Source organism: Phascolarctos cinereus, unplaced genomic scaffold, assembly GCF_003287225.1.
Source record: "Phascolarctos cinereus isolate Bilbo 61053 unplaced genomic scaffold, phaCin_HiC Scaffold_3;HRSCAF=262, whole genome shotgun sequence".
Classification (NCBI taxonomy): Eukaryota; Metazoa; Chordata; class Mammalia; order Diprotodontia; family Phascolarctidae; genus Phascolarctos; species Phascolarctos cinereus.
The window spans coordinates 32301382-32323881 of record NW_027555736.1 but is presented as its reverse complement, the minus strand read 5'-3'; the positions used below and the strand labels follow the sequence as shown (position 1 = coordinate 32323881).

Sequence of the window (22500 nt, the reverse complement as noted above, 5' to 3'; positions counted from 1 at the left end):
CCACCAAGAACAGAGAGACACAACTCTGTGTCTGGCTCAGGCAACTCTCTGGAGATTATGGGTGTGGGGCGAAAAGTCCCCTGAGGAGCCCATGGCCAGGTGTGCAGTGGGTGCCTGACATTTTGTGAAGAGCTGGGAAAAGAGCTGTCTCAGCAGGACCCAAGGCCTTGGGCAGGGCTTTTTAAGCAAGCTTCCCACTTGCCAAGGTTCAAAAGGAGCAGGGAGAGTCCTGCTTCCTCCAGCACTCATTCCCATCCGCTCCCACTCCCTCGAAACCATCAAATGTTTGAGCTGGAAAGGCCCTGAGACACCTGCTAGCCCCACCTCCCTTTCAGAGATGAGGACTAGAACCCAGGCCTGCTGACTTCCATGGCTCTGGGCTCTTACACCCAAGTGAAAAAAGTGGGGAAGTTGGGCACTTTGCCCTCCTACCTCAAGGGGAAATGCTCACAACCAACACATTCTGAAGACACAAAGCTCTTTGTCACGGACCCAGGTAATGCTCCAATGTCATTAACACTGCCAGTAAAAGGGCAGAACCCAGCCTACGATGGCCTATAGCCCCTACTTCCCTCATACTTCTTTCAAGGAAATATGTCAAAATCCTACCTACACATACAATAAAACATTCACAGCAGCACTGGGTGATAGCAGCAACAATGATAAAAACAGGAAACAAAGTGTGTGCCCATCCATTTGGGGAATCGCTGAACAAATTCTAGTATAAGAAAACTATCTGGGTTTTCAGTCCTGGGGCATTTCACATGTTGTTGCTTAGGTGTGACTCCAGATTGGCAGAAAGAACGCTGATGGGAGCTATGATGAGGAAGGGGTGGAGTTGGTATGAGAGCTCAGGAGGAGAGAAATCATCTTCTTTTTTCTTTTTTTCAAGGGGATATGTGTAGTACCAGACTTTCTTGGGGACTGACTGCAGACAGATTGAGAAAGAGGGAAAAAGAAAGCCTCTGCTCTCCTAAGCTCTTACGCCAAGAATGTCACACCAGGCATTCTCTCCACCATCCACAGTCACACCTAAGCACCAGCACACAAAACGCCCCAGGATTGAAAATCCAGGTTATTTGAATGGAATGAAATGTTTTTGTAGTATGAAAGACTTCAAATCTGAGAGTTCAGAGAAACCTGAGAAGACATGTATGAATGGATACAGGGCACAGGAAGCAGTACCAGGCGGACAATATTCACAATGACTACAATAATGTAAATGTACACCACAGAGTCGGCCAAACTCAGATTAATTGTCATGACCTAATCTTGGTCATGCTATGAAACACACCTTTCTCAGCAGAGGTGGGAGGTTCTCAGTTATCGCATAGACTTGTTACAATCAAAATAAGGTAAACCAGGGCACAGCATTCCAAGCACAATTAGGAAAGTGCAAATTTCTCAATAAGTAGGATCTCAGCTCCCTCAGCAAAGCAAAGACCCCAAGGTGGGGAACGCTACTCTTTTCATAGGAAGGAGAAGGAGGAGGAATAGGATTTTGTAGGCAGGGAATAAGTTTTTGTTGCTGTTTAATCAAGTAATCATGTCTGCTCTTTGTGACCTTATTTGGGGTTTTCTTGACAAAGACACTGGAGTGGTTTGCCATTTCCTTCTCCAGCTCATCTTATAGATGAGGAAACTGAGGCAAACAGGGTAAAGTGACTTGCCCAGGGTCACACAGCTAGTAAGTATCTAAGACCAGATTTGAACTCAAGTCCTCCTAATTGCAAGGCCAGCATTCTCTCTACTTCACCACCTACCTGCCCTGTGGAACAAATTACAATTGGTTAAAAGCGCTTATCATTATAAATGGCAAAATCACTACAACTGGTCACAGAGCTGAGGCATGGGGGACAATGATTGGTTGGAAATTGGAAGCAAGGGGCTAGCAACACCCCCCTCCTTCCTCCTGTGACTAAGAAATGTTCATTGTTTGAGACCACCTGCTAGCTTAGAGATAGTGGACCAGACTTCTTTGGATAACAAACCAGACATCCTTGAAGGATAGCTTGGTGGTGTAAAGATACTAGACAGACTCCCTGGTGTCCATCTGTATCTCTCAAGGATGACAGATTTTCCTTGAGGCAAGAATAGAATGGTGATTAATAAGAGAAGTGGACTTCTAAACTTAACTCATTACAGGCTGGCTGAATTTCCAAATAGTTCAGAGACAAAGAACCATGACTTAGTCAGTTATAGAACAAAATCAATTAACTGTAAGTAGAATCAATTAAAAGATCAGCCTGATTATTTTAGCTGATAGATAGAGGCATTTTGTAGTTTAATTTTGCTTAACTGTTAAAAAGGGAGATTGGGTGAATCTCCTGAAGAATCAGTGAATTTTCAGGAAGATTCTCTTCCATCAAGGAAATGAAACAGTGATATCAGGAAGATATATTGGTACAAGTAACAAAAGACCTCAATAAAAGGCGTTTTCATTTGTTTGTTTTTGGGGGGAGGGGGCTCTAGTATTACCTATACTCTTAAAGCCCAGTGCAGATTCTTTCTCCTCCATTTGCCCAGTACCCTCCTGCCCATAATCATCTTTGGCCTTCTGTAACACCGTCTATATGACTTACCAGCCACAGCTTTCTACTGCCAAATAACTTTCCATATAATTCAACACATATACACCTCCCCCCGTGCTCCTTTTCCCCAGGGACTGGAATACTCTCTTTCCCTAGCTTCCTGTGTGATTCTCCCAACAGCTTCCCACAGAGGGTCCTCCCCGTGTACTAGAGGCCTTCCTCCATTTCTCCTGACCAGCAGAGCACTCAGGGCATCCCCCTACCATACCTGATTTTACCATGTGACCAGGTCCCTCCCTTGATGACACCCGGTCTGCCTCTGTTTCTCTCACCCCAACCAGGCACATTTCTGTTGCCCTCTGGGGGATGCTCATCTTTCCACCAAAATCATTTCATATACACCTATGTATGTACATGGTGTCTCCCCTAGAGGAATGTAGATTCCCTGAGGACAGAGACTATTTCAGTTTTGCCTTTGTACCACCAGAGCCTGGCATCAGCAGGGATTCTTAACCTGGGGGCCAGGAGCTTTTTTTCTTTAAAGATGTTAACTATTTCCATGTAATTGGTTTCATCTGTAATCTTAGATATTTTATTTTATGCATTTAAAAACTTTAATTGAAGAAAGGGTCCAGAGGCTTCCCCAGGGTGCCCAAGGAGGCATGACTTTTTTTAAAAAAGTCAAAAATCCCTGTCCTTGAGAAATCATGGCTGGGCAACAGTTGGTACAGAAGACCTGAGGTTTGAGTTGGTGGTTTGTTGGGGGTTTTTTTCCACTGTAAGTCCTAGATGAGTCAGCTGTGTGTGACATGGAAGCTAAAAAAGCTAATTCAATCATAGGCTGAGTTAAGAGGGCAGGACTAGGGAGGTGATAATCCCCCTGGAAAAGAGGAGACAGATGGAAGGGGGTATGAGCAGTGTCCTGAAGTATTTGGAGGACTGTCCCATGGGATCAGGATTAGAGCTGTCCTGCTTGGCTTCAAAGGGAGGAACCAGGAATTACTTGGTGGCAGTGAGGGAGAAGATCTTGGCTCCATATGAGGAAAAACATTCTAATGGAACTGTAGAAAAGTGCATTGAGCCGCCTTGAGAGGTAATGAGTTCTTATCCAATGGAAAGGAGTCAGCTTGTTGCAATGGAGAGAGCACGGGCTGTGGAGGTAGAGAATCTGGGTTCAAGTCCTACCTCTGATACTGATTGCCTGGATGACCCACCCGGGCCTCAGGTTTAGACTAGATGGCCTCTGACCCTCCCACCTCCCTCTAGGCCTTCAGGAAAGGGCCAGATGATCCCTTCATAGGAAACTTGCCAAAGGGATTCAGGCTCCCCTGAGTCATTCTTGAGAAGGAACATATTGCCCAGGAATGGCTGGACCTGGGGAAATCCCAAACATCCTGCAGCTAGACACAAGTTCTCCTAAGGCAGGGACTAACTGTGTCAAAAACCTTTGTATCCCCCTAGGGCCAACTGCATTCCCTTTCTGTGTAGTAAGGGCTCAGGAAATATTCTTTAAGTGATTGGTTGGCCCCGGACAGCTCCAAAACTCTGCCTCATGCAGAACACGCACAGTAGAATAGAGACTGTGCTGGCTGGAAGAGATCTCAGAATGCAGAACGTCTGAACTGGGACAGACCTTAAATATAGAGCTATGTAGAGACAGAGAGACAGAGAGAGACAGAGAGAGAGACAGAGACAGAAAGAGAGAGAGAGAGAGAGAGAGAGAGAGAGAGAGAGAGAGAGAGAGAGAGAGAGAACAGTGCCAAGCACAGGGCTAAACCCAGGGAATACAAATACAAACCAAAAGTAAGACAATCCCTGTCCTCAAGGAGCTTTCACACCAATGGAAAAAGACAACACATAAAAGGGGACTTGGGGGAGAGGGCAGTACCTAACCAGGCAAAGTCCAGAAGCAGTCTGGGAGTCAGCATGCATGGTGAGAGCATCTCCTCAGACCAAGGTTCAAGGACAGATTGACCAGTCAGAGGAGGAAAGGATCGAGGTGCAGGTGTTTATTACCAGCCTGAAGGTGGCTGCTAGGATGGAGGTCCAGAAGGAGGGCAGGGAATCATGGGCTGAACAAGGTTTGCAATAAGCATGGCTGGAAAGCTAAGAGAATGAAGCTAAGAAAATGACTCACTTCATAAGTGAGATGGATCCATTTCCTCGTGTGTTTGGGCACTCCCAATACCAGGGCAGATCATGAATTCTCCATGCCCTTACCACTAGGGTGCATTGTCCTCACCTTTCCATACATCCTCCAGAGGAGGTACCAGAGGTCTTTTACAGTCCTTGGGTGCTGAGTGCAGAGCTTGGACCTTTATTCCTACACACCAACCTATCTGACCATGCCTTTGCTACCTCATCATCTGTATTATATCCCCTGTCTATGAGCATTCCCCAAGACTCTGCCTTGAGTCTCATTTGTTGACTTCATCAGCTCCCATGGGTTTAAGTCACCTTCTCCCACCAATGGCTCTATGTCTGGGGGGAGGGAGAGTGGGCATACACAGAAACCTCCCAGGGAGGCCCATGAAGAAGAAAAGCATGTGCTCTGGGTTACTCAGGCTTTGATGTCACTGGTCCAGACAGGAACATCTGCAACACACAAAATGGCTCACAGTGAGTGTAAATAGCAATCATTTCTGTTTTGACCAGAAGCCCTGAGGGTCTTCCCCTCCCAGACTGATTTTTTTTTTGACTAGGTAAAAGAGGTCATTATATGCCTCATTTCTCATCTAGCCTTAATCACTGAATGGGCATTGCCTCAGTCAAACTGAGACCTGGGAAAGATCTCAGTTTAAAGCTAAGGTCTACCACTGTATCTGGGGCCATCTCCAGTTGTCCTGATCTGGCCACTGGACCCAGATGGGTCTGGAGGAGAAAGTGAGGCTGGTGGCTTTGCACATCCTTCCCTCACTCAAATCCAATTCATTCGCAAGTCATGACATCATCTTCCTGATGTCATGGTCCTCTTTGAGAGCAAAGGACAAACAATAAATGGTCTGCTAACTAATGGTCTTCTGGTCCTCACTCATTATACTCCAGCTGGGCAAACCTCATTTCTTATATTCTAGAACTAATGTGGCATGAACAAGCTCTTTGAATTTACAATCACCCTTAACAGGGCATTGGAAAGTGATACCTCTTAATTTGGAAAACAGTCCCCTTTAAAGCATAGCTCATGAGGCTGGCTATCTCAGCAATACACCCTGTCAGCTATTCATTTACTAGGATGCTGGTTGTCCAACAAAATCACAGCAAACAAACAGGTCAAGTTGACTCTCTTGGCAAGGCAAATCAGCCCAGCCAGCTCTTCACTCACTGGCATCCTTCATTGTCCCATAAATCTCAACATATCTTCCCTGACAATAAGGCAGCTGCCTAACCTGTCTTTCCCCCTTTCTTCCTTTCCCTTTTAAACCAGAGGGGACAAAAAAAAGTGGCCAGCATTTCTAAGAGGCATCATCTCTCCTAAGCTCTAGGGGTCCCCCGCAGTCCAGCCAAAGTGGCTTTCTTATTCCTCACATAGGAAGCTCCATCTCCAACGCAATCAATCAACATGCATTTATTAAGCACCTAGTATCTGCCAAGTGCTATGTTAGGCAGGGGAGGCATAAAAACAAATTTTAAAATAGTCTTTGTCCTCAAGGAATTTACATTCTATTGGAACTGGTGATGGGTAGAGGTGGGGCACAACATACACATACAGAAATATATACAGAGTCAATATGTACAGAATTAGTATGGAACAAATCCAATGTAGTTATGTTCAATAAGCCTTAAGGCAGGCACTCATTAACTGCTTATTCCCATTCCCATTACAATTGGACATACTCTCAGCCACATGACAGAGTGGTAGGAGGTCCCCAACCCCAACCTTTTGATTGGAGGGGCTCTTGGAGAGTTCTGGCACCCATCCTTTTAGGGTCAGGGTGCTCTGGGGGGTGTTCCCAGATAGTTACCCCTGATGTCACCCCAAGCTTGAGAGTTATGGAGCTCAGTCTTACAGAAAGAGAAAAGGGAGGCAGGGGAAGTATGGACAGCAACAGGCTTTTAAAGAGAAGAGAATCCTGGAATTCAGCCTTCTGGTGAGAGAACAGAGAGCAGAGCCTGCCTTGGGGGGAAGAAGAATCATGACACATAGCCCCACAGATGGGGGAGAAATGAGAGACTGACGCATGATTAAAGGGAGCAAAAAGCCTGGGCTCTGCCCTCAAATAATACCATGCCTTACCTGGACAGAGCAAGCCCAGTGGGAAGGGGCTATTTCTATAGAGAACCCGAGTTCCCATTGCTTCCATGTGCAGGCCAAGCATTTAGGGTCATACCATAAGGCTGGGGGCCTATTGCTTCCCTTGGGTGGACGTGGGGTTTCCCAGAATTTGCCCCCAATCAACCCCAAGTTAGTTTTTCTTATGAAAGGAATCTGGATCATAGAGTGACCCTGTGTGTCTTAAAGATAATAAAGGGCTCTGGGAGGAAGATGAGTCTCACTAATAATGGAAAAAGATTGAATCCATTGTTTATGGACTGCCCAGGATCCATGTGGGATGAAATAAAGGTTGTCTTCTGCCTCATTTTCTTGTACAAGTGAAGGAGCTATAGAGGTCTTTGTACTACCATCTGTGGAAATCTAGACATAAGCTACATTCACGTGAAGCTCTGAGCGGGCGCAAAATGAGCCAGAGTTGTTAGTGTTTAGTTATTGCTAGAGGCTCTCAAGGTTGAACTGGGTCTATGTAATCCCAGATTTTGGGGGCCATGGGTTACACCTGGAATTAGAGACTGACAACGTTTCAGCACAGAAAGGGATCTCTGAAATCAGGGAAGTGACTTATCCAAGGTCACACAGCACGTTAGTAGTATGAGGGGGACTCAAACCAGTCCAGTGTTCCTTCCACCTCCTCCATGCCGCCTCTGAGCTATAACTCTTCATGTTCCCCACCCCCATCTCCTATTTTTTCTTTCTATTCAGTATTCCATCCACATATTTTTGGCAAGTATCTAACGATCATAGCCAAGAGATCCTGATGGGTTAAGCTAACCACAGAGATTTGTCATCTGTTAAGAAACAGCTGATACCCCATGGGAACAACTGAAAAAAGTGAAATCAGCTAGAAACAATTCTGTTTGCATGCTGTATATAGACATTGCGTGGTTAGGAGCAAAAGCGGGGGTTGGGCTTTTTGTTGCTTTTTTGTGGGGTGTTTTAAAGAAACATTTTTATTATCACAGATACTCACAAGCCCAGCTGCTCCTCTGATTCATCTCTCTCAGCCATTCCCTTCCCACCTGAAACCACAATTCTCTGCCTAGAACATCAGCATCCCTCTCGTCTGTTGGAACATTCCAAAGGAAGGAGTCAAGACCAAGGTGGAGATGGCATTGTTCACGGGATGATCAAGAAGGGGTTTCTGTTCTGCCAGGGATGGAGTCAATGTCCCCTGAGGTCCCTTTTGGAGCCCTGGAATTCTGGGATTCCATCTGCAGAAGGAACAGATCAATCGTCAAAGTGACAAATCTACCTGGGTGACTCACACAATGAACAAACCCTCCTCCAGTAATCTGGTCAAGTCAAGGTTCTAAGGCAGCATCCAGGTACCACTGTGGATAGCCCAGCTTACAGCCAGAAAGACCTGATGTAACATCCTGCCTCAAATACTTAGGAGCTGTGAGACCCCAGGACAAGTCACTTAATTTCTCTAAAGTTAGTTTTCTCTCCTCTATGAAATAAGGAAAATAATAGCATGTTCCCCCATGTCCTGCTCAGTTATCATCTTTCTGTGTGACCTTGGACGAGTCACTTGACTTCCTAGGGTTCTCATTTCTTCATCTATTAAAAGGGGTTGGACATGATAACCTTGAGGGCCTCTCAGCTCAGACAGTCTACAATTAGTAACTTGCTTTATTTGGTCTTTGGTGCTTCAAGGATCCATGATTCCCTCTGAAGAGGGGCTTCTTCCCTTCTAACGGGTGTCATGTTCTGGTGAAACTGGGCTAGCCGTCATTCCTGAGCTCAGCATGCCCCCCCCGCCTCCATGTTTGCAGATGCAGTCCACCATGTCTGAAAGACACTCTCTTGTCTTCATTGCCTTTCAGAATCCTTCTCTTCCTTCTTTAATCACTAATTTAAGTCATTCCGGGGGGGAGGGGGGATTCCATGATCATTCTCTTTGTTTTGCACATTCCCTTCTGGGCATGGGATGGGGCAGCTGGATGGCTCAGTACTGGGCTTGGAGTCAAGAAGACCTGAGTTCATATCCAGCCCCAGACACTTCCTAGTTGTGTGACCCTGGGCAAGTAACTTAATCTCTGTTTGCCTTAATCTCGTGGAGAAGAAAATGGCAAACCACTCCAGTATCTTTGCCTAGAAAACTCCATGGACAGTAGTCCCAGGGGTCACAAAAATCAGACGCCGACTGAACCCCAACACTGGGCAGCACTAGGTAAGCCACAGCTCTCTGTTCCTTTCTATGGGGCAGTACGAGCTCATCATCAAGGGCCGTGTAGGAATCTGTGCACCTTCCCCATGACAACTTCCCAGTCAGAGTTGTGAGCCCCCATCTGCTTGGTTAACTGACATCTACACTGTGAACCTGCTATATTTCAGTAAGCCCTACTCATAATGAAGCTGGGTCTCTGTAGAAGCCGACCTACGTGTTTGAATGCCAAATACAAGTTGGTTTTTTACTCTTACCATGAATTCTATAAGCAAATAAATGGAATTTAAATAGTGCTTAGTGATACATAATGAAGCAATATCTACAAGCTTATCCCTCTCCTAGACCCCAGGAGTCTTCTAGGCATAGTACTGATATTGAGAGGACTCCTAGGAAATGTCCAGTTTTTCTTTTAGTTTTCCATTGCTGGCCATCTTCAAGAAGGCAAAAGAGTACCCATTTGATGCCCACCTCACTAGAGGAAAAGGCAGGAGCTATGATCCTGGGGACCTATAGCATAGGGAATGGTCTTGGAATCCAGGTAGACTGAGGAGAAGACAGAAGCTCCCACATCAGGTGATATTCTCCATCTTGTCAGGGACCTCCAATCTCATCTGACCAGAGCTAGATCTTCATAGTTCAAGGAGGATGGCCCCAGCAAGAAGCCTCATCACCCACCACCTTTCATCCTAGAATCCCTCCCCACCTTCCATCCAGATCCCCCTTGCCGGAGATGCACCTCTCTCCTCAGCTCCAGCTGCCACCCCCAGCCAAAACCCCAACATCCTGAGTAACCTAATGGAAAGAAGAAAGAATGAGAAAGATGAATGGGCGCCATATTTCAAGGCTCAGCTCAACTGCCCTTCCCACCATGAAGTCTTCCCTGATACTCCTCATTGTATCTGCACGTTCCTTCCTCAAATGATCCTTTACTTATTTATGTGCTTATTTGTTTGTTCTTATTTATTCATTCATCCCTCTATCCATTTATCTGTCTGTTTATTGTCCTTTCCCAACAGAGTGTGAAAACCTTGAAATAGAGATAATTTTATTGTCATCTTTCCCCGACACTTAATTGAAGCATCTTGTATATAGTAGGTACTTAATTAATGTCTACTTAATGGAACCGAACACTTGCATGCATTACTAGACAGTTTAATAAGTTGCTGTGGCTGAAAAAAACATCCATCAGCTGATAGCATCAGCATCTGGTGATGAGCCTCACCAAACTTAACTAGTCTGGTCTTCAGGCAAGAGACAACACCTCGGCCCTTGCTGGGGCCATCTTGAAGCATTTCCATCTTGGTAGAACCAACAAGAGCTTGTGTTTCCCTGGCCTACTTTCTGATAATCTGCACATCATGATGAGGCAGGAGAGGAGGCAGGCTGTGGATAGCTCGTTAATTTACAGATAATAACAGTTGACATTTTTATATCATTTTATGGTTCCCAAAATGATTTCCAGACATTCTCTCATGTCATCCTCATGTAAAATTCGCTCTGGGTTCACTCTCCCAAATCTAAATGGACTAACAGGTTAACTTCTCAGATAACAATGATGACTTCTCCTCCTCAGAATTCTAGGGCTAACCCTGAGGGGCTAAGGTCTCTAGTACTGTGTTCCAAAAGCACCCATTTGGTGTGCTCTCCAGTATCAATCAGCCAGTTGATATCAATGTACTTTTATAAGAGAGTATACCTCACTAGGTGGCACAGTGGATACAATGGTGGGCCTGGAGTCAGGAAGTTCAAACCTGGCCTCAGGCACGTACTAGCTGTGTGACCCTGGGCAAGTCACTTTACCTTGTTTGCCTCAGTTTTCTCATCTGGAAAGTGATCTGGAGAAGGAAATGGCAAACTACTCCAGTATCTCTGCCAGGAAAATCCCAAATGGAGACATAAAGAGTTGGACATGACTGAAAAACAAAAAATATACCACCTAAGAGATAGAAAGTGCAGGTGTTATTGCTTCCATTTTACAGATGATGTAAGTCTAGAGAAATGAAATTACTTACCTGGGGCCAAACAGTTAGAAACTGTGAGAGCCAGGATTCAAACTCACTTCTCCTGACTCCAGACCCAGAACTCTCATTCCTCAGATCACAATTGATCTCTCCTGCTATGTTAGAGAATGGCATCTCATGCCCTCATTCCAGCCATCTGGGTGTCTGTGGGGCCCCCCACCATCTCTAGCCTGGGGGAGAGGCTCTAAAATGCTGAGGGAGAGCCGGGCCTCTGCTCTCATGGAATGAGCATGATCTCATTCCCCAGATGTGTAGTTTTAAATGAGGCCAGAAAGCTCCAACAGTATGAGCCTGCAGACCGGCCCCAGTTGCAAGAAAACCCTAACAAACACATACAACCAGTTCAAGAAAACTTATCCTGAGAAAAAATAGACAAGGTGTCAGGGAGGATCTCCCCAGTTTTCACACATTCAACAAGTAGTGAAAAGTCCCCAAAAAAACACTCTTATGAGACAATTTAGACTGTATGAAGAGGGTGTTATGTACTAGACTGGGGTTCAAATCCCAGCTCCTTTCCTTAGGCAATTCTCAGCCTCAGTATAATGAGGGGGTTGGATAATATGGCCTCTATAGACTCTTTCTGCTCTAAACCTGTGATCCTATGACTATATGTGATGGACGCCTTAGACAAATAATTTCAGCTTCTCTGGTCCTTAATTTCCTCCCACTCAGTAAAGTGAGATTAAATTAGGTGACCTTGTAAATTGCAGAAGGTCTAAATTTGGGGGTCTTGAAAAATGTCATGGCAACAAGATCCAAGATATTCTAGCAAAAAGAACTTTGTTAAAGTGACAGGAAAGATAAGTGAGGGGGAATTTATGATTCTAACAGTAGGTGGCAGCCCCAAAGACATCTCTGCAGAGCAGGCTGACTGAATGCCAGGTTCCCAGAATCATGGGCTTGGTCTGAGTAGAAGCTTCACTAAGCTAGGCCAAAGAAGTACTTTAAAAAACACATTTTTATTAATGTCTTTGGTTTCTACCTCACTTCTCCTTCTCCCCTTCCAGAGAGTCATTTCACATAACAAATAATTCTTTTTTAAAAAAAGAAAGAAGTGGAGAGGGGATTATCAACACCATTGTATGTTGTTTTCTTGGCCCTGCTGACTTCACTGTGCATCAGATTGTGTAAATCTTTCCATGCTTCTCTGTATTTCTCTGCATTTAACATATTTGTCATTTCTTACAGCACGGTAATATTCCATTACATTCATGTGCCACAATCTCTTTAGCCCTTCCCTTTCCATCAACGGATATATATTTCTACTTTGTTTCCACTTCTTTGCAACCAAAAAGAGTACTGCTATCGATATTTTGATGCACATGGGGGCTTTCTTCTTACCAATGACCTCCTTGGGGTACAAGCCTAGTGGTAGAATCTCTGGGTCAAAGGGTTTGGATGTTTGAGTTCTTCTGTTGAAGGCATCACTGTCTTTCCAGTCTCCCAGGTTTGCAACTTCAGCATTACCCTTAACTCTTCACTCTCTCTTCCTCCACATTTCCAAACAATTACCAAATCTTGCTGTTTCTGCCTCCATAACATCTCTCACATCCGACCCCTTCTCTCCTCTCACACAGCTACCACCTTAGATCAAGATCTCAATACCTCTCACCTGAGTAATTGAGACAGCCTCCAAATGGGTCTCTCAGCCTCAATTCACTCACCATTCTAGTCCACCCTACACACAGTAACTTTCCTTAATCACAAATCTGGCCATGTAACTACCCCTACTCAATCAACTTCAGTGACTCTCTATTGCCTCTAGGAGAAAATATCAATTCCTCTGTCTAACTTTTAAAGCCCTGCACAACCTGGCCCCAGCCTATCTTTTGGCCTCATTGGATGATCCTCCCTTTCACACACTTACAATCCCCACAAACAGGCCTTCTCTCTGTTCCTCACTCATGGCTCTCCATCTCCCATCTCCATGTGTTTTCACTAGCAAATCTGCATACCTGGGATGCATTCCTTCATTCCCTCCATTGCACGTTCCCTCTCTTCCTTGAAGACACAAGTCAAGCACAATCTTCCTTGTGAAGTCCTTCTTGACCCCTCAGCTACTTATGCCCTCCTTTCAAACCACTTGTATTCAATTTCTTTGTATATATTTGTTGTCAGCATCTAGAAGAGGTAACCATGATAGTGACAGGGTTTCTGCCTACATAATATGAAGACAGATTGAAGATGTTTAGCTTGGAGAAGAAAAGATGGAAGGGCAAAAGCTGATTGTATTCAAGCATTTAGAGGACTGTCATATGGAAGAGGAAACAGGCTTGTTCATTTTGGCTTGGAAGACAGAACTAGAAGCCACAGGTAGAAGTTACAAAGAGGTGAATTGAGGCAGAAGAACTGACAACTAAAACTATCCCAAAGTGAGATGGGCTGCTCGAGGAGCTATCGAGTCTGCCCTCACTAAACGTCTTCAGACAGAGAATGAGTGACCACTTGTCAGGCATGCTATAGTGAGGATGGGTTGAACCAGATGACTTCTGGGGTCCCTCCCAATTCTGAAATTCTGTGTTTTTGTCAATGTGAACGCCTTTTGTAAAGGACCACCAAGCTGACTAGATGAACTTAGATATATAAATGGTGGCATGCTCACTAGAAATGAAAACAAAAGATCTAAGAATGTTCCAGCTAAATGAAAGGATGGCCTGAGGGTTCTCCTGGGAGAACCAAAGGACATGGCAGAATTGGTTTCATTGTTGGCACCAAAGCCACAAAAAATCCACATCATTTCATTGGCTACCTGGTCATTTCTCCTCGCAATGCTTGTGGTACAGAACATAAATAGGTAAAAAGACCACCATGAAGGTATTACCACTTACATAGCAATACATGCCATAGAGGAAGAAGAAATAAAGAAAAACTATAGGAAATCAGCAATATCCTCCAAACTCAATCAATATATCCATTCAAAATGGGAGAATTCCATGAAACGTGGGTAGAGGAAAGAATGGCACAAGGGTCAGAAAATAATGCTTGCGATAAAGAAATGGCAGGGGCCAGTGGCTTGTAAATCAGAGGAATCCAATATGGTGGCCCAACCATAATAAAATAGATGAAGATACAGTAGAACACAGATATGTTAATATGTGGTTTTCTAAGTCAATATGATGCCTGCTGAGATCCTCACGTATGGTTTAGGAGCCACCCTCCAGTGCCTCATGGCAGCCCAGAGCTGACCCTGGAACTGAGCATTGCCAAAGGTCACTAGGCTGTCCCTTGGACCACAAAGAGAGTCCCCTTCAAAGCCTATTCTCAATACCTTTTGAGTTTGGTGGGAATTGTTGGAGCTTCTGTCTGCTGGCATAATGTTTGAGAACCCAGGGTCACCTCCACTCCAGGCTGAGACATCAGAGGACAAATGTCACTGGATTTCCAGACCCAGGAAACTCCATCTGTACCAAAGCTTTTGTCTCCATTCCAGCCTAATGCCCAACAGAACACAAATTGTACTCCATTTCCAATCTGGCCAAGACGTTTAGAAGATGAGGTAGAGGAGTGGATGAGAAAAGTTAGGGTGGCAAGGAAGAACACATTGATAATATTCTGAAGCCAAAATCTTGTGTGCAACAAGCATTGAATAATTACTCAACTCATTCAATAAATACTCAAAAGTTCAATTCAACAAATATTAATTAAACCCCTACTAAGTGCCAGGCCCTGTGCTAAATGTTGGAAACCAAAGACAAAAAACAAATAATCCTTACACTCTAGAAATTTGTATTCTATTTGAGAGATACAATGTGTATGCATTTCAATGAATAGAAGCTCTTTCAAAAACGAAAGAGAATTGTTAACAAGTGAGAGAAGCTGAAAGGCTTCATGTAGGAGGTGACCCCTAAGCTGTGCTTTGAAGAAAGCTAGGGATTCTGGGAGGTAGAAGTCACTCAGTCAGTCAACAAATGGTTATTAAGCACTTCTTTAGGCCAGGCAATGTGCTTAGAGCTGGGGATACAAAGGCAGAAGTGAAACAATTCGTGCCCTCAAGTAGCTTATATTCTAAAGGGGAGACAACATGTCGGCATATACACATAAACTTAATGAATGCAAGAATTCAAGGTGGTTTGGGGAGGGAGGGATCTCCTAGGGAGGGAGCAGAAAAGATTTCAGGTAGAAAGGAGTGCTTGAGCTCAGTCATGCAGGAAGCAGGGATGAGGTGAGGACAGGAGAAGGCAGAGCCTTCTACCAGGGCAGACCAATGGGTGAGCAATGAAATTCCATCCTGACAGCTCTCTCTCCCTTCCACCACCCAACCCAGACCCTGACCAGTGTCCTGCCTGTGACAAGCCAGCCTCTACCTCAGGGTGGGACAGAGAAAAAAAGGGCGGGGAGGCCAGGGGGGAAATATATAGGGACTCAACAAGGATGCAGTAGATCATGAGGTAGAGCTAGGTGGGAACCTGGAAACCATCCAGTGTTTCTTTTTTAACAGATGAGGGAACTCACACCCAGAGAATGAGGGTGACGTGGCCCCTGTTGTTCAGTTGTGTCTGACTCTTCCTGACCCCATTTGGGGTTTTCTTGGCAGAGATACTGGAATGGTTTGCCATTTCCTTCTCCAGCTCCTTTTACAGATGAGGAAACTGAGGAAAACAGGATGAAGCAACTTGCCCAGTATCACAGAGCCTGGAAGTGCCTGAGGCCACATTTGAACTCAAGTCCTCCTGACTCAAAGCCTGGTGCTCTATCCACTGCACCACTTAGCTGCCTAAGTCCCATAAAATATGGCAAGACTGGGATTTGAACCCAACTTTTCTGACTCCAAATCTAGGGCTAAACCAGGAAATGTAGAGACAAGAAAGAATGAGGCTGAGATCATTCTGGAGTTGTTTGCACTGCCTCAGAAAGTTAAAGTCACTGAAAGAAACAGTATTGCTCCTTCTCCCTCCAATCTCACGGGCTGGGAACTCAGCGCTGCCCTCATCAAGGACAGGGTTCCTTTGTGCTTATATTTCAGGTTTTTGTGTTTCCCTGCCATCAAACTGAGAGAGGCGGTATTCAGAGAATCATAGGTCTAGAGCTAGAAGGGAGCTTGGAGATTAGTGATTCCAAAAACTGAGATTCAGGCTCACTTTGCAGATGAGGAAACTGAGGCACAAAAAATGAGAGCACTTGTCCCAGGTCACAGTTAGTCATCAGCGGCAAAGGCAGGACTAGAACCCAGGTTCCAAATCCCAGTGCTCTAACCTTTACCTCAACATGGAGCCTGATTAATCTTTCTGGTCTTCCTGGGTTCAAGCCCAAACATCCCAGGCATCTTTGGGATGATTCTTCCCTCTCTTCCCCTCCCTCATGACCAGGCAGTCACCAAGTCCGGTTGATTCTTCCAGTGAAATATCTCCTGGCTTCAGTCCCCTCCTATCAGTTTCCACAGCCATCACAGCCTAGTTCAGGTGTTCTAGCCCTGGTTGGGGAAGAAAGGGACATCTTCATCATCTGGTTGCCGAACCTGAGACAAATCTGTTCCCCTCACCAGGTCTCAGCCACCGGATATAGAAAATGGAGGTTGGGACTGGGTAGGATTGAAGGTCCCTCCGAGCTCCGATGATCTACGGTTGGGGCTCCTTGCCTTCCCCTCTCCCCATGATTCACCCTTTCTTGTTTTTGGTCATTCCATTTCCTGTTCTTGAACTGCTCCTCCTGCTCCCCATTCTTTACATGGAGAAATTCTGACCACTCATCACAAAGGGCATCCCAAGGGCAACCTTCTCTGGGCAGCCTTCCCTGACTGCCCTCAACTCCCCTGAAGAGATCTCTCCCTCCTCTGGGCTACTCTTCTTAACTGTGCAACTCTCTTGGCAATGATGTTACATCGACCTTTGTACAGTCTATGTCCATTGGAAACCAGCAAGGTGGAATGTGGGGACCACTGAAGAGCTGGATTTCATCCCCAGCTCCATTAATTACTAGCTATTTGACCTTGGATGGAGGTCAGCTTCAAGGGCTGTGTGATGATGGGCACACGGTGGCTTCAATATTCCCATCAGTGTCCTATTCAACCTTGGACAAGTCGTTTTCCCTCAGTTTCCTCATCTCTGAAATGGGAGTGATAATCCTCAAACCCTTTACTTCACAGGTTTTTTTGTGAAGGAAGAACTTAAGGATCATAGACTCATACAGGTAAAAGCGATCTAGTCCAAACCTCTCATTTTACAGATGAAAAAACTGAGGCAAAGGTAATGACCTGCCCAAGGACACAGAGGTCATCAAAGGCTATGTTTGAACCCACATCCTCTGACCATGAAGTCAGTGTTTGATTCTACACCATCTCCCCTCTTGAAAACCTCAAAGTATTTAAGAAACGCATTGCAGCTGTTTCATGTCTCTAGCTCTGTAAGAGAAGGGTCGTGCATTACTCATCTTGGTAATGCTCCCCTGCCCCACCCCTGCCCCTCAGGGTTACCAGAATCCAAACTAGAAGAAGAAGCCCCTAACAGACCACATCAGCAAGAGCTCCCACGTGTTTTCACAGTGGTCCCACACTCACTCCTCCTAAGCCCCATCCAAGATGGCGTAGTGTTTAAAGCAGGGAGGGGGTTCATAACCTTTTCGGCATCCCAGACCCCTCTGGCAGTTGGCCAAAGCCTATGGACATCTCAGAATCATGTTTTCAAATGCACAAAATAAAATCCATAGGCTTGCAAAGGAAACCAATTCTATTGAAATGTAATTATCAAAATATTTTTTAAAGTTCATGGGCCCTGGGTTAAGAAGCCTACTTTTAAAGATGGCATTTCATGACAGCCTAGTCAGAGATCCTAACCAGTAAACAGCTTCTAAGAAAAATTCTACTAAGGCTATTCACATCCTACTCAATTGGTAACAATCTACCGTGGAACGAGTTCCAGATTTAGGATTAGGGACCCAGGTTCGAATGCCAATTCTGTTCCTCACAGTCTTTGTGTGACCCTGAACAAGTCATTTTCCTTATATGGGCTTCAGTTTCCTCCTCTGTAAAATGAGGGGGTAGCTCTAGATGACCTCTAAGGTTGTAAAATCCAGTTGTAAAATTTAGTATCTAAATGAGTAGGGTAGGGTCTACCACAGGGCACATGCTCAGTAAGTGTGAAACCCATGAATAATTTTGTCCCCCAGCTTAGGGCTGGCCCTCCTGACTTGACTGTGAGAATGGAAAGGGGGCCTCAGAGGGTGAGGGTTCCAGCTGACCGGTGGAAAGGATCAGTCAAACTCTTTCTAAACTCATTATCAGACTTATTCATTGTCTTTTTTTTTTCCATTCAGGTATAGGTTTGTGTTTCACAAGATTCACAAGGCTATATAAATGGGAGCTGATGTTACCTCTATCAATACTATTTAGAGAGGATGCAAATGAAATATCTCAGGCAATTCCCTTCTATTGGTGGAAAGAAAATAACTGTCATCAAAGACCCAGTGGAGACATGGCCAAAAGATGGAAACAAATATCTCTTTCTAAAAAATTGTGACTTATTACAGCCCACATGAAAAAATGTTCTCAACCGCTAAAAATAAAAGCAATGAATATGAAACAGCTAGGAGGTATCATCTCACACCTAGCAAAACTGGCAAAGATGGTAAAAGATCAGAATTCTCCATGTTGGAGGGGCTTCTATCTTCCCACCAGTGTCCTAAATGACACCCTCAGATCAACTGGGGGCAATGTCTGCATCGTTGGGAGCCCAGGGCAAACTGGACTCACAGCTCTACAAGGGGCCCAGCAAAGAGACTGAACTACGCACCCCTCAAACAGGAGAAAAAAACTCCCAGCAACCAGGAACTAGGAAGTGACCCCTTGGCCACATGTGGTTTCTGAGATGGAGTCCTCTTTCCTCTGGACTATATTTGTGGAAGAGGGCTTCACAGACAGGGCGGGGTGGGGAGGGTATTTTCTATTTTTTGTTTGCTTTTTGTGTTTTTTCCTTGGGGGGGGGCATGTTTTATCTTTCTCAATAAATGCTAGTTAAGCCTGGCTGACTAAATGATTCTTAGCTGGTCATCTTCAGGGGGTGAGTACATCAGTGGCAGTTCAAGCCAAACCAGGAGAAAAAGTCGCTCTGTTGCCCCTTAGGATACTCGTAGAACCCCAAGGAGGAGATGTAGTCAGCCTAGCTCTGGGAAGTCTAGTCATCTGTGAGACTGGCAGTTGGGATAAGGATGCTTTCAGAACACATGGGCTACAATGGCATGCCAGTAGGTTAAATCAGAAACAAGTCTTCCTCTCAGGTGACTCCCAGCCCTTCAGGCTATTACTGGATCTGTGATCCCATCAGTGGGGACACTCCTCAGTCACAGCTCATCCATCCCATCTCACCCTGGGTGATTCTTCACATAGTTAGTAGACCAGAACCAGCTGCAGAACATCTGGGTGTGCTCCAGATCTAGGAGCAGGGAATTTCCATTACATATCGTGCCTTTTTGGATGCCGGCTCCCCAGCCTCTTCCATGTAGGGGATTGCATCAGGTCCCCTCCTTAAGCTAATTTACAATAGAACCCAGAGCCGACAGAACAGAACACTAGTTTAATGCCTTTGATTTTGCAATTCAAAAGACATACTCTCACTAGAGTATCTCATTAGGTACTTAAAGTGGGGTGGGGTTATTGATGGCTTGCCTCAGTTAAGCCCCGCTATTCTCAGATATATGATCCTATGAGTATGAAATCAGATCAGTCCCTCCTTTCTCGGACAGAGGCCCACAGAAGGAAGGTGATTTGCCCCAAGTGAAACAGCTAGTCGGAGAGTCAAGATTCAAATACAAGTCTCTTGATCACTCACCTTTCCAGGATACCACATCGAGCTGGCCAGCTGAGGTTCCAGGGGAACCACACAACTGACTTCTCAGAAGAACAAAAGACGTAGGGGAGGGCAGGTTTGATTGGGGGTGGGAGGTGGGAAAACAGTGGTTAGGAGGACAAAGCAGCCCACCACGTCACATGTGGTCACAAGCCTCAGAGTTGTTTATTCCTGTTATGGACTCACAGAGAGAACGTGTGAAGATGATCGCCGTTTGCAACCAGCCTCCTTATGACCCCAAACACCCCACTCAGGCACAACCAGGAGCATTTTCCCAGGGAAATGTTGAAGGGAAATAATTCTCTATGTATGTGACTCACCCGACCCCTTCCTCACCCCAACCCTAGTACCAGTCACATACTAACAAGTATCCCTTCACCTCCTGCTTCTCTCTTTCTTAGCAGCCCATGTAACCACTCACCTCCCATTTCCATGGATACTTTAATGTTTATAAACCGCATTCTTTCAACCACTCTGTGAATTAGATGCAACACAGATTATTGTTCCCATTCTAGAGATGAGAAGCCAGCTGCTCAGATAGCTTGACGACATGCAGCTAGTGAGGGTCCGAGCTGCCTCCCTCCCAATCCAGGGCTCATTCCATCATGCCACCTGGATCTGCCCCACCCAAACTCCAAGCCTGCACTTCAATCAAACCATCATTTGAGGTCTGCTTGAAGACCTATGAGGAGAACCCCCCCACACTCCTGAGGAAACCCCTTCTATACTTCAGGATGGCTTTGATGATTGACCTCTCTGCTTCCTCCCCTCACTGTTCTGGGTTCTCCCCGGGGGGGGGGGAAGGGGGGGAGAGAGGAACACAAAGGAACAAATCTAACCCCTCATCTATGTGACAGCCCTTTCAATACTTGGAGACAGCCATCATGTCGCCCCTGAGTCTTCTCCAAGATAAAAATCTTCGGATCCTTTGACTGGTGGTCCTATGACATGGACTTGAGACCCTTCTCCAATTTGGGTTGCTCTGCCCTGGACCTTCTCCAACATAATAATCAATGTCCTTTGCAAACTGATACTCCAGAAGTGGTCTGACCAGGGCAGGTAGCAAAGAGGCTGCCATCTCCCCATAACCAAAAGTTAAAACTTTCATTATATCCCATTGGCTTTTCTTGGCTGGCCTATCACACCACTCATTCTTACTCAGCTACAGAGGACCAGGAGCCCTTCCAGGGGAAAGACCAGAGCTTAGACCAGGAGATCAGTGCCCACATCTCTCCCCAGAGAACTAGTCTGAAAGCAACAGCACCAAAAAAAAAAAAAGCCTAAAGATTGGAAGGGTTTCCTTACCCTCAGGTGAGCGGAGCCCAACTTTAACACAACATTCAAAGTCAAGAAGTAGGCTAGAAATGAGCAAACATCAAAAGAAAAATTAATTTGATCATAAAAAACTACTGTGGTGGCAGAGAAGACCAAGACATAAACTCAGAGGACAATAATGTGAAAACATCTACAATCAAAGCCTCAAAGAAAAATGCTAATTGGACTGAAGCTCAACAATAATTCCTGGAAGAGTTAAAGAAAGAGATAAGAGCAGTAGAGGGAAAACTGGGAAAAGAAATAAGTGGTGCAAAAAATTATGAAAATAGAATTAGCAGCTTGGTAAAAAAAAAAGGCACAAAAATACTGAAGAAAATAACACTTGAAAAGTAGAATAGGTGAGGGGCAGCTAGGTGGTGCAATGGATAGAGCTCCAGTCTTCAAGTCAGGAAGACCCGAGTTCAAATCTGGCCTCAGACACTTGACACTTACTAGCTGTGTGACTCTGAGCAAGTCACTTAACCCTGATTGCTTCACTAAAAAGAAAAAAAAATGTAGAATAGGCCAAATGGAAGATTTTTTTTTTGATGCTGTGGATAACTTCACTTACCTTAGTAGTTTACTTTCCAGGGATATACACGTTGATAATGAGATTGATGCACACATTGCCAGAGCAAGCTGAATGTTTGGGAGTCACTAAAGGAAAGTATGGGAGAGAAGAGGTATTAGACTGACCACCAAACTGAAGGTCTACAGAGCCACTGTGCTGACTTCATTGTTGTATGCCTATGAAATCTGGACAGCATACCATGCCAGGAAAGTGAATCGCTTCCATTTGAATTGTCTCAGGAAGATTCTGAAGATCACCCAGCAAGATAACATACCAGAGACTGAGGTCCTTTCTTGAACTAAAGTGCCAGGCATTCAAATTCTACTTCAGAGAGCGCAACTCCAATGGGCTGGCCATGCTGTTTGAATGCTAAACGTACACTTGCCAAAAAGACCATTTTATGGAGAACTCACATAGTGCAAGCATTTACATGGTGGTCAGAAGAAGCAATACAAGGACACTCTCAAGGTCTCTCTTAAGAACTTTGGAATTGATAATATGATATGGGAGACACTGACATAGGACTGCTCAGCATGGCGGGCCCACATCAGAGAAGGTACTATGCTCTATGAGCAAAGCAGAATTGAAGTAGCTCAAAAGAAATGTGAGATATTCACATGGACTATTTGTGCCCGACCTGTGGTAGAACATTCTGAGCTCGCATGGGTCTGATCAGCCCCAGTCAGACACACCATAACTTGACTCGAGCTCAGTGATGCCATTCTGATCGTCTTCGAGAATGGACAACAACCAGCCAAGGCCAAATGGAAAAGGAGCTACAAAAATTCACTGAAGAAAAGAACTCCTTAAACAGCAGAACTGGCCAAAAATGGGAAAAGAGGT

General features: G+C 45.1%; 1 long non-coding RNA gene across 1 annotated transcript; it reads right to left on the bottom strand.

Moving 5' to 3' along the window:
- Positions 1 to 4265: 4265 nt before the first annotated feature.
- On the bottom strand, positions 4266 to 10882 carry LOC110200094 (uncharacterized). The gene is made up of 3 exons (XR_002322161.2): positions 10775 to 10882; positions 7775 to 8015; positions 4266 to 5126 (listed from the first exon to the last, which is right to left on the bottom strand). It is a non-coding gene; the product is annotated as an uncharacterized LOC110200094 (long non-coding RNA).
- Between the last annotated feature and the right edge of the window lie 11618 nt (positions 10883 to 22500).